Here is a 13,287-nt window from a genome sequence, read left to right on the forward strand (position 1 = left end):
GAGAACACCATCTGTTTGTTGTTAGGGTCATATTTTATTTTCCTGCTTATACTCCTAATATATGCAGCAAACTTAGCTTTCCATGAAGATAATTAATTATTATTTATGCTAGGTTTAGGTTAGTGATGAATTTACTCCTTTCCCCCATTCCATTAGTAGTAGAATGGTGTTAGGTAATAGATTAGAACCATTTGGCAATTAATCACAGTCACCTACTCTTAGAAATTGCTCAGTGGCCCACATGATCAGTAGAAACACTAATTCAGAAAACAAAGAATCCATCTTTTGTATATCAAATATGTGGGCAGGTCTGCAAAGCTTGGTAACAGTAAGTTATGTTCTGTAACATGGAAGGGGGGCATTGTCTAATAGAATTTATAAGCCATTTGCCATCAGCAGACATCTGAGTTAGCATCTGTGGGATTCCTGATGTTCAGCAGAAAAGGCATAGAGTGGACAACCCAGAACTTCAGAATGTAACCATAGACCCAGGAAAGTGCAGAGACTTGCCCACAGAAGTTTGGTTACGTAGTGGCAGAACTGGACCCAGAACCCAGCTTTGATTCCCAGCCCAGGGGCTGCTTGATGGCACTGTGAGTGTTTTGCGTGGTCAGTACCTGTCATTCTTTGATGGAATAGATGCAGCTCATATTAACCCAAGAGTGGCTTCCCATGCAAATTCCACAAATGTGTATTTAGGGCAGACTCTCTTCTCAGCTCTGTTAAGTCAGCTGTCCCACAGTTTCCACATAGTATTTATTCCACAGGTTAGTTGGTCAGCTGTTTTACTCTTTTGAAGTTCAGTCAAGCTCAGCTGACTAATTCCTCATTATTTGTGAACTTCATTAAAGACACACTGTGTGTCAATTATTTGTCACATGAGAATCTGTTATTAGATACCAGGGGCGCCTGGGTGGCTCAGTGGGTTGAGCCATGGCCTTCGGCTCGGGTCGTGGTCTCGGGGTCCTGGGATTGAGTCCCGCATCGGGCTCTCTGCTCGGCGGGGAGCCTGCTTCCCCCTCTCTCTCTGCCTGCCTCTGTCTACTGTGACCTGTCAAATAAATAAATAAAATCTTAAAAAAAAAAAAAGTATAAAACAAAAAACAAAACACCCAGACAACAAAAACAACATGGAAGAAAACTTGCCTTTATTATAAAGACTTTCAGATGTGTTAAACAGAAAGAATGGGTAGAATAATACGAATTAAAAATGCCTCTCCTCTCCGACACTGCTTTTTTTCTTTGTAGTTTTCCTTCTACTTTTTAGACCACTCTGGCCCATGAGTGGCTTCTGTGTAGCACTGGTGGTGTGTGGCTAAAACTGTAGACATTGGGTAGGAACAGATGGTGTACAGTCTTGGATGGCAGGGTGAAGAGGGAACCCACTGAAGGAGCTGCAGCAGAGGAGCGACATGATGTAGGTGATATAGCATGGGACAGTAGCAACATTTCTAAGACCATAGCCATTAGTGAACACCTTTAGGATTTTTTTTTTTTTTTAAATATCTGAGTACCATTTTTACTATATAAGCATATTTTTCTTTAACTGATTTTTCTATTTTGATGGTGTAGTTTAAGAGTAAATTGCATTAGTACTTTTAGATGAAAAATAAATACCACTTGCCATTAATCGAAAAGCATATAAAAAATAAATCCAATGAAAATACAGCGAATTTTAGGTGGATACTGTTTTCTGCCGAAGTTTATAAGCTTGAAGTCTGTTCTTTCTTCATTCTAAAGAGAGATAAACAAGTATTGAAAAGCTAGTAAAGATCCTTAACAAAACAAATCTCCTTTATGTAACCATAACAATGGGGAGAAGATTAAAGAGAGTATCTTTCTCACTATAGGATTAGATGTTATTTGGTTCCATATATGATGCCACATAAAATCACCTCCTTGCCCATCACTTTGGACATCAGTGGTGTAAAGCAGGGGCCTGCAAACCTTTTCTGTAACTATTTTAGGCTCTACAAGCCATATAGTCTCAGTTGCAAATATTTAACTCTGCTGTCATAGCGTGAAAGCAGCAACAGACAAAACATAGTTGAATAGGTGTGGCTATGTTCCTATAAAATTGTATTTCTGAAAACAGGCAAGAGATTTGGCCTGTGGGACATAATTTGCTGACTTTTAGTCTATATTGATGGTTGACAAATTTATGATGTGATGGGGATTACCTGTATTATGTGTTGAATTGTGTCACCTCAAAAATAGATGTCAAAGTCCTAACTTCCATCTTCAGAAGGTGACCTTATTTGAAAATAGGCTCTTACAGAGGTAATCAAGTTAAGATGAGGTTACTAGGGTGGGCCTTAATCCAGTATGACTGACTTTTTTATAAGAAGAGGAAGTTTGGACACACAGACAAGACACGCACAGAGGGAAGATGATGTGTAGACACAGGGAAAAGATGGCATCCACAAGCAAAGGAGCACAAGCAGCTACCAGAAACTAGGAGAGAGATGTGGGATAGAACTTTCCCCAGTGTCTTTGGAAAGAATATGGCCTTGTAGACAACTTGATTGCACACTTCCAACCTCTAGAACTGTGAAATAATACATTTCTAGTGTTCTAGTGTTCTAAGCTATGCAGTTCATAATACTTCATTACAACCAACTTAGGAAACTAATAGTGTGTGTGTGTGTGTGTGTGTGTGTGTTTTAATATAAGTTTTGGAGTGTTACCTAAGACCCACTAAATAAGAATATTTATGTGTGAGGACTAGACATATGCTTTAAAATAAAAAATGAAAGGACAATAGGTTAATTCTAAGCCCACAGTTGGTTTAAAATCACTGGTCTTCCTGGTAAAGCAGAGGAGGCAGACACTGGGTTCAGGCCACGTAAGGGGCATAAACTATAATAATCCACATGTGAGTCAATGGAGGGCTGGATTGGTATATGGGTAATTGGACTAGGATGGAAGATGCTTTGATTGGTCTGCTCCTAAGATGCACACAGTAAATGTTTGGGGAATTGGGATTAGAGGTGAGACAGATGCATATAACCATCCCAGAAGAAATTCAGTACAGACAGTGAAGCATAGGCATGTGGTCTGTGTTAGAGACAGATTCCTCAGGATCATCCCACATGTCACATGAAACTCAATGAGTGCTCAGAGGGAGAATGCATAGAAAGAGATGGTAATGATTGTGGCTTAGTGCCATGGTTAGATGTGAAGGGAAAAGGAAGAGCTAGTGCAGGAGATGGGGCAGGGATGGCCTTGCTGGTGCGATGAGAAATAGTTATTAGAACAAAGTTTCAAGAAGGAAGGGACAATCAGAGTCAAATCATTTTTACTTGTTTCTTATTTTTTATTTTTATTTTTTTAATTTAAATTCAAGTGAAAGAGTATAGAATGAAGTGTTTGTTTCAGGAATAGAATTTAGTGATTCATCACTTACATATAACATCACCCCAACAAGTGCCCTCTTTAATACCTGTCTCCCATTTAGCCCATCCCCCTACCTAACTGCCCTCCAGCTACTTTCCACCAAGATGGTGGAGGAGTGAGGAACTCCTTTTCAACTGAATTTGGAATGGTCTTTCTCACAAATCTTAGAACGAAGGAAACCATTTTAAGGGCAGTTAGGGGAAGAGATACCTTAATACAATGGGAGGAACATCAGAATAATGTCAGACCTGTCCACAGAGACCTGGCAGGCCAGAAAGAGCTGGCAAGACATATTCAGGGTACTAAATGAGAAGAACATGTAGCCAAAAATTCTTTATCTGGCAAGGCTGTCGTTGGTGACAATGGTGGAAAGATAAAGAGCTTTCAAGACTGGCAGAGACTGAAATAATATGTGACCACTAGGCCGGCCCTGCAAGAAATATTAAGGGGGGGGGGCTCTATAAAAGGGGAAAGACCCCAAGAGGGATACGGGACAGAAATTTACAGAGATAATCTGTAGAAAAATGGACTTCACAGACAACGTGATGACAATAAAAACATATCTTTCAATAATCACTCTCAAGGTGAATGGCCTAAATGCTCCCAGCATGGGAGCATCCAAGGACATAAGCCAACTGTTAACCAAAATAAAGAGACATATTGATAATAATACATTAATAGTAGGATACCTCAACGCTTCAGTTTCAGCAATAGACAGATCATCTAGCAGAAAATCAAAACAAAACAAGAACTTTGAATGACACACTGGACCAGATGGGCCTCATATATATATATACAGAACATTCCACCCTAAAACAATAGAATACTCATTCTCAAGCACGCATGGAACTTTCTCCAGAATAGACCACATACTGGGTCACAAATCAGGTCTCAACTGATACTAAAAGACTGAAATTATTCCCTGCATATTCTCAGACCACAATGCTTTGAAACTGGAACTCAATCACAAGAAAATTTTGGAAGAAATTCAAACACTTGGAAGCTGAAGACCATTCTGCTCAAAAATGTTTGGGTAAATCAGGAAATCAAAGAACTTAAACAGTTCATGGAAACTGATGAGAGCGAATACATATCGATCCAAAACCTATGCAATACGGCAAAGGTGGTCCTAAGGGAGAAATACATAGCCATCCAAGCCTCCCTCAAAAAAATAGAAAAATCCTGAATATACAAACTATCGTTATACCTTAAAGGGCTGGAGAATCAACAACAAATTGAACCTAACCCATGCACTAGATGAGAAATAATTAAGATTAGAGCAAAGATCAATGAATTATAAACCAGAAATAGAACACATTAGCGAAACTGGCAGCTGGTTCTTTGAAAGAATAATATTGATAAACCACTAGACAGACTTATCCAAAAGAAAAGAGAAAAGACCCAAATTAATAAAATTATGACTAAAAGGGGGAAAGATCATGACTAACACCAAGGAAATAAATACAATCATCAGAAATTATTATCAACGGCTATATGACAATAGATGGAAGAAATGGATACATTCCTGGAAACCTATAAATTACCAAGATTGAAACAGGAAGAAATTGATAACCTGAATAGACTAATAACCAATAATGAGATTGAAGCAGTGATCAAAAACCTCCCGCAAAACAAGAGTCCAAGGCCTGATGGATTCCCTGGGGAATTTTAACAAACATTCAAAGAAGAAATAATACCTAATCTCCTGAAGCTGTTTCAAAAAATAGAAACAGGAGGAAAACTTCCAGATTCTTTCTTTTTTTTTTTTTTTTTTAAGATTTTATTTATTTATTTGACAGAGAGAGATCACAAGTAGACAGAGAGGCAGGCAGAGAGAGAGAGAGGGAAGCAGGCTCCCTGCCGAGCAGAGAGCCCGATGCGGGACTCGATCCCAGGACCCTGAGATCATGACCTGAGCCGAAGGCAGCGGCTTAACCCACTGAGCCACCCAGGCACCCCTCCAGATTCTTTCTATAAGGCCAGGATTACCTTGATCCCCAAACTAGGCAAAGACCCTATCAAAAGGGAGAATTTAAGACCAATATCTCTGATGAATATGGATGCCAAAATTCTCAACAAGATCCTAGCTAGTAGAATCCAACAGTACATTAGAAGGATTATCTAACAAAACAGAGTGGGATTTATCCTTGGGGTGCAAGGGTGGTTCAACTTTTGCAAATCACTGTGATAGAATATGTAAATAAGAGAAGAGACAAGAACAACATGGTCCTCTCAATTGATGCAGAAAAAACTTTTGACAAAATACAGCATCCTTTCCTGGTTAAAACTCTTCAGAGTATAGTGATAGAGAGAACATTCCTTAACTTCATAAAATCCATCTATGAAAAACCCACAGCAAACATCATTCTCAGTGGGGAAAGCTGAGAGCCTTTCTATTGAGATCAGGAATACAAGGATGCCCACTCTCACCACTAGTACTCAACATAGTACTAGAAATCGTAGCAACAGCAATCAGACAACAAAAGGAATAAAAAGTATTCAAATTGGCAAAAAAGGAAGTCAAACACTCTCTCTTCGCAGATGACACGATACTTTATGTGGAAAACCTAAAAGACTCCACCCTCAAATTACTAGAACTCATAAAGCAATTTAGTAATATGGCAGGATATGAAATCAATGCACAGAGATCAGCTGTTTTCTAATACACTAACAACATAACTGTAGAAAGAGAAATTAGATAATTGATTCCATTTATGGTAGCACCAAAAACCATAAGATACCTTAGAATAAACCTAAACAAAGAGGATCTATACTCTATGAACTACAGAACACTCTTAAAAGAAATTGAAGAAGACACAAAAAGATGGAAAAACATCTCATGCTCATGGATCAGAAGAATAAACATTGTTAAATTGTGCTGCCCAGAGCAATCTATACTTTCAACTCCATCCTGATCAAAATGCAAATGGCATTTTTCAAAGTGCTGGAACAAACAATCCTAAAATTTGTATGGAACCAGAAAAGACCCTGAATCACCAAGGAAAAGTTGAAAACAAAACAAAACAAAACAAAAAAAAGTACAAAGCTGGGGGCAACATGTTGCCTGATTTCAAGCTGTATTACAAAGCTGTGATACCAATACAGCATGGTACTGGCACAAAAACAGACACATAGATCAATGGAACAGAATAGAAAGCCCAAATCTATGGTCACCTAATCTTCGACAAAGCAGGGGAAAATATCCAATGGAAAAAAACAGTCTCTTCAATAAATGGTGCTGGGAAAATTGGACAGCTATATATAGAAGAATGGAACTTGACCATTCTCTTACACCATACACAAAAATAAACTCAAAATGGATGAAAGACCTCAATGTGAGACAGGAATCCATCAAAATCCTAGAAGAGAACATATGCAGTAACCTCTTCGACATTTGCCACAGCAACTTCTTTCAACACACGTCTCCAAAGGCAAGGGAAACTAAAGCAAAAATGAACTTTTGGGACTTCATCAAGATAAAAAGCTTTTGCACAGCAAAGGAAACTGTCAACAAAACAAAGAGGCAACCCACAGAATGGGAGAATGTATTTTCAAATGGCACTACAGAGGGCTGATATCCAAGATCTATAAAGAAATTCTACAAACTCAACACCAGAAAAACAAATAATCAAGCCAAAAAATGGGCAGAAGACATGAACAGACACTTCTCCAAAGAAGACATACAAATGGCTAACAGACACATGAAAAAAATGTTCATCATCATTAACCATCAGGGAAATTCAAATCAAATTGAATTCAGATACCACCTTATAGTGATATACACCACTGATATATGTACCACTGAGATACCACCTTATACTAGTTAGAATGGCAAAAATTGAGTAGGCAAGAATCAAGTGTTGGAGAGGATGTGGAGAAAGGGGAACCCTGTTACACTGTTGGTGGGAATGCACATTGGTGCAGCCACTTTGGAAAACAGTGTAGAGGTTCCTCAAAGAATTAAGAACAGAGCTACCTTATGACCTAGCAATTGCCCCCCAAAGATAGAGACGTAGTGAGAAGTGCCACAGGCACCCCAATGTTCATAGCCGCAATGAATGCTATGTCCATAGCCAAACTGGAAAGAGCTGAGATGCACTTCAACAGACGAATTGATAAAGAAGATGTGGTCCATATATACAATGGAATATTACTAAATACATATTTTTTTCTCCAACATTGGAGATCTATGCCTATTTGAAGATACAAAGGAAAAAACCAGTGAAGATATACTAAAAATGCCAAGTACTTTCCAATGGAACATGGCCCTGCCAACATCTTGTCAGAAGCAGGTTCTCCTTCCCAGAGGAGATGGGGCTGGGAGGGATTATATGTTTCTCTGTGTTGTTTTTTTATTGCCAGTTTCTGTTTTCTCATGTAGATTAGCAGCCCCTCCTTCCTCTCAGTAAGAGCTTGTTTATTAATTATTCTTCTAACAGATTGGAGTCTTATTGTTGTTTCTTTAGGAGTGGTTCTAATCTTTGCTTTTATAGTCTAGATAATAAGTCAGGGGTTGCATTTCTAAAGGGTCTGCATTTTTTATATTTTTATATTTTATTTTTTATATTTACATTTATTATATATTTTTATATATTTATATCTTTATAATATATAATATAAAATATTTTTATATTTTTAATACTTTTATATTTTATTTTTATATTTACAAATATACTTATATATTATTTTTATATTTTATATTTTATAACTTTTACATGTAGGTATTTATAATTTACTGAAGATTTTTTTATATTAGTTTGTGTCTCTATTGGTTCATTTTTCTACCTATCTCATGCATATTCCATCTCTTTCTAAAGAATGATTTGAGGTGGCTTTTATATAATGATTACAAATGATAAATGGTTAGAAATAATTATATAGTTTACTCAGAACAGCCTAAAACTTAAAACTAGAAAATGAAAAATTCATTACATTGGTCAAAAAAATGCACAGCAAGAGATTGCAGTATAAAACCCATCTTTGACAAGGGAATGACTCAGACAGGCTTTCCTCTCCGCTGACGGGATGGGGTTATCTAATTTAACCAGTTGCAGATAAGACTGAGCCAGCCGAAGCTTAGGCCAGAAAAGATGAGGTACTGCGCAAGCCCATGTGCCTGATTATAACATCAGTGACTGGCTCCAAACTTTAAATATATTGTGATGGAGGAAAGAAAGGATTTTGGCTAACTTTTTTTGGCATCTATTCCAGTATCAACACGAAGTAAAAAGTTAAAAAAAAAAAATTGAAGTCTGAAATAGTACACAAAATAGGATCAAAAAGGACAGAAGATGCAGAGTCTGAACACTAAGAATTCACCAGTGACCTGCTGGGCAGCATGTGGATTTTAATGTCACTTCAGGGCAATAAAAATGAAATGTCCCACCATCTTAAAGGGTTGGGACCTCTAATAGAATAAGCATTTGATTAATGAAACAACATGTACTATAAAGAACAAGGGATCATAAAAAGCTGGTTTTTAACAGCCTAAGTACCTTTTGCAGCTTGAAGTCTTTTATCACCTTGTAAATCACCCCTGGAGAGGAATAACCAAAGTGAGACAAGGCAGATTTCCATTACCAGCCTGTCTGCCATGGGACCTTGGCTCTAGCTTCTCAAACATATTGTCTTTGCTAACACTTGCCTTTATCATGGCGAAAGGAGGATTGGGGCGTTGTGGTGGTACTGCTTTTAGTAAATGTCTCAGAATAATTATGCCTCCTCAGGAGGCACTTTCCTTTCCCTTGATGTTTATTCTGAAGTCAAGTATGTCTGTGTTGGCAGAAATTAACAACCATGGGTATTAGCAAGTTGGGCACCCAAATGTTATGGCTTAAAACTACAAATATTAATTTTTCCCAGGTTGGAGTGTGGGTTGGGTGCAGTGGAGTTTACATCTGTTCCATGTGTCTTTCATTTCCAGGGCCCAGGTGGAAGAGCAATGGCACGAGGGCATGCTTTTCTTTTGGGGCAGGGAAGGAGCCCAGGAAGGTGAGTCAAAACCTCAGAGCTGATTTGTAGCCTCTGGCTGGATGTGGTATAATGTGAGCCTGCTCATGGGCCATTGGCCAAAGCAAGTCATATGGCTAAGCTCAAAGTCAGTGGAGGGAAGGAAGTGTATTTATCCACAGTAAATTCTGGCCATGATGAGAAGGATGAACTGGGATCACATCATTTCATTGACCATGACCATTGACCATGCTGTGAATTATGCAGGTAGGTTGGTCACATGGGCACTTAACTAGAGAACCTGTATCCTAATTGATGATCTCTGAGATCAAAGTAGGTGCTCTGGTTGGAGGAGATAGATGCTCTGTATGTAATGTATCTTACTAAAACGTCGGGAAAGGACCTGGACTTTCAGAAGTTTGACTCACATAGATTTACAGCCTGGCCTCAAGCACATTCTTGGCAAAAGTGCCACTGACCCTAGGAACTGTGCTGAGCAAGTTATGTACATGATTTCATTGAGTTGTCAGATGATCACGTGAGGTGGTGATTACTATCCCTGTTTTTTTGTGGGAAGAAACTGAAGCTTAGAAGCCAAGTTCCACAAAGGACATCATGCCAGGAAGTCCAGAGCTGGAATCTGAACCCATGTTTGTCTGATCCCAAATTACTCTGTGATATCGAAAGAATGTTTCAGGCTAAAACTCAGTGAGAAACTGAATTCTTACGAAAATATCATTTGCGAATAAGTATACACTTGTGAGTTTTTGTTCCATGTTCATATCTTTTATATCAGCAGTCCCACTTCAAGAGATTTAGCCTAAGGAGGATGTATTAGGTATTAAAAAAGATATTCAAAGGGTGAACATTAAAATAAACTATGGATTTTGTGTGATTATGATGGATCAGTATAGGCTCAGGGATTGTAACAAATCCACATCTGCAGTGTGAGATGTAGGCAGTGGGGAGCGCTGTGCATGTGTGGGGACAGGGAGTATATGTATTTTCCACTCAGATTTTCTGTGAACCTAAAACTGCTCCAAAAAATAAAATTTACTAATTAAAAAAAAAAAAAATAGGAGCATGACATTATCCACTGAGGGAAAATGCTATGGGTATAAGCATGCTCATGGCATTACTATCTCTCTTGGAGAAAAACCTGAAGGATTAAGCACAAGGGATTTGTTAAGTAATTTGATACATAGGTAGGCAGCCATAAAATTACTGCTCAGAAAAATATTTAATGACATTGCAAGTGTACACAGTAAGACTAAAAATAATATACATAGTGTGAATTCAAATATGAATAGTGAATAATTCTGAGTAATCTGCCTTTACTGGATCTGCCTCCACACACCCACCAATTTGTCAAATATTTTGCTTTTGTAATTAGAAACTACACTTTCACCAGCCCACACTACTCCAGAATGACCTTGTAGTTAGACTCACTCTGAAAAAAATCTCACTTTCATCCATGTTCAGTGGATACTACAGGGTACACTGACCTTTAGCAGCAGTGCTTTCTATAGGACCCCATTTGGGATCCAGGTGTAATGGGTATACAAGAGGTAAATGGTCTGTGGAAATAATACTTGCCCTAGAATGGTGATTATTACTTACTCTGTTTTATAGCTTAGACATACTTTTTATTATTATTATTATTATTATTATTACTATTATCCTTTTGTGATAAAACACATGTAACATAAAGTTTACTGTCTTAACCATTTTTAACTGTATAATTCAGTGGTATTAACTGTATTCATTGCTCTGCAACCATCACCAGACATACTTTATTTTAAAGCTTATTGTTCATGCTGCTTATAGAAGTAATACATATTCCTCATAGTAAGTTTAGAAAACAGAAATTTTTAATGATAACAATAACCCTATTTCTATCTCTTAGACATATCATTTTTAAAGGGATTTTTTATTATAATTTTTTATTTTTTTATTAACATATAATATATTATCAGCCCCAGAGGTACAGGTCTGTGAATTGCCAGGTTTACACACTTTACAGCACTCACCATAGCACATACCATTTTTAAAATTTGAGTTTATATCCTATGTGGATAGTTATGCATATATTCGTAGTTATATACACATACCTGTCTAAATACATGCATGCACGCACCTGATGTTTTACTTAGGTCAATGACAGTGAATGTATAATCTTATCAAGCCTTTTGTCCCCAGATCCCTGGTTTGGGTTGAAACTTAGATGAGACAACAGGAACGGGGAGCTCACTTTAGAATACTATGGTACCTAACCTAACACTTGTAATTGTTTTTGGTTTTAAATGGGAAAGGTCTTTCAAAGGCAGGCAACAATGGCTCTAAGAAAAAAGGTGTGCTTTTTTTTTTTAACTTTATTTTTTCAGTGTTCCAAGATTTATTGTTTATTTTGAGATTAAGTAGCTAGTATATTTGTCAAAAAATGATTAAAAATTATAAACAAAACAAAATAACAATCACAACCACAAAATCCAGAATGCTACAACCTCATTTATGTTTGTGATGATGGGGAAGGTCTATCTCAAGACAGAATGGACAAGAAACAAGAACTGTGACTATTGACTGTTTTTCAGTGCTAAAAATTTCTCCAGCAGAAAAACAGAGCCTCAGGCTCTGTAATAATAATTATACTTATAAAAGCTGACATTTACTGGGTATACACTGTGTATATCAAACATTTTCCTACCCAAAGAATGTTTTGGGGCCATTTTGCTACAACTGACTTCTGCATTTTGTTGATTTAATTTGTTCATTAAGTTGCTTAAAAACATCACATTGTTCTAGATCTGCTTTTTCTTTTTTTACTGAAAAAATATTTTGTAGATTAATTTAATGTATTGGGCTTTTATTTATTTATTTTTTGACCCGTAACCTATTAGATGACCCTAAAGTCATCTAGTCTTTTTTATTATAAATTTTTCTTATATAAAATGGTAATATTGAGGGCTCAGATTACTTCCAATGAGCATTTTAGGGCACTATTAGTGTAAAATGAGAATTAAGTTAGAGCGAGTGGGTGATAACTGATCTCTAGAATGCTTACAAACAGCTATTAACTTTTTAATACAATGCTGAAAGCTTTGCCAAGCTAATAACAAGTTACAGCATTTATGCAAATATTCTTGGGCTGACCCATTCATAACTCTTGAGGATAGAAAACTATCACTTAAACCTCTGAAATTTTGGGAAAATGTCTTGTTCAGAAATTACAGATTTGTAAAAACAAAAGAAGACCAAATGAATTTGACAAAGATTTTGGAATGGAGTTTTGATAGTCACATTTAATGTTAATTAAAATAAGAGCCATCAAATCCAGATACTGCAGTTTTGTTGCTCTTTGCAACAAAGTTTAATAAAGATCAGAAAGTTGTTACAATTTGAGAGGAAGAATCACCCTTACTTTACAGATGAGGCACCAGAGTTGTAAGTCAACAAAGTGGGTGTGATTCTACTGCCTTCTCATACTCACTAGGAAGTCATTTAAAGGAGAAGTTTTGTACTTTTTTGGAAAGATACTATTCTCTGATATTCATTCTTGTTGAAAATGCTCTATTTGAAAAATCTATTTTAACTTTCATGGAAATGAAACTGGAGATCTTCAGAATCAGTTTTCCCTATAAGGAGTTAACTGTATCACATGCTTTGTAGTACAAGTAAGCCATCTACAAGGAAATAAGGGAGTGGGGGGAGAACAGTGTTAAGAAAGAACAAGCATAATTCTCAAGAGAAAGTGAGAGGATTTGTTGCTCTTTTGTAAAGTAAAATGGATTTCATTAGTTACTATGTTCACAGCATGAAGAATAGCATCAAAAGAAAATAATTTCATTTACTGATGGATAATGACCCTTCACTAATCCATATGGTCCTGATTCTATCTGATTGGGTACCATATAATCAATGTGCTATATCACTAACCACCTCACT

Source organism: Enhydra lutris, unplaced genomic scaffold (assembly GCF_002288905.1).
Source record: "Enhydra lutris kenyoni isolate GAN:26980312 unplaced genomic scaffold, ASM228890v2 scaffoldscaffold11, whole genome shotgun sequence".
Taxonomy (NCBI): Eukaryota; Metazoa; Chordata; class Mammalia; order Carnivora; family Mustelidae; genus Enhydra; species Enhydra lutris.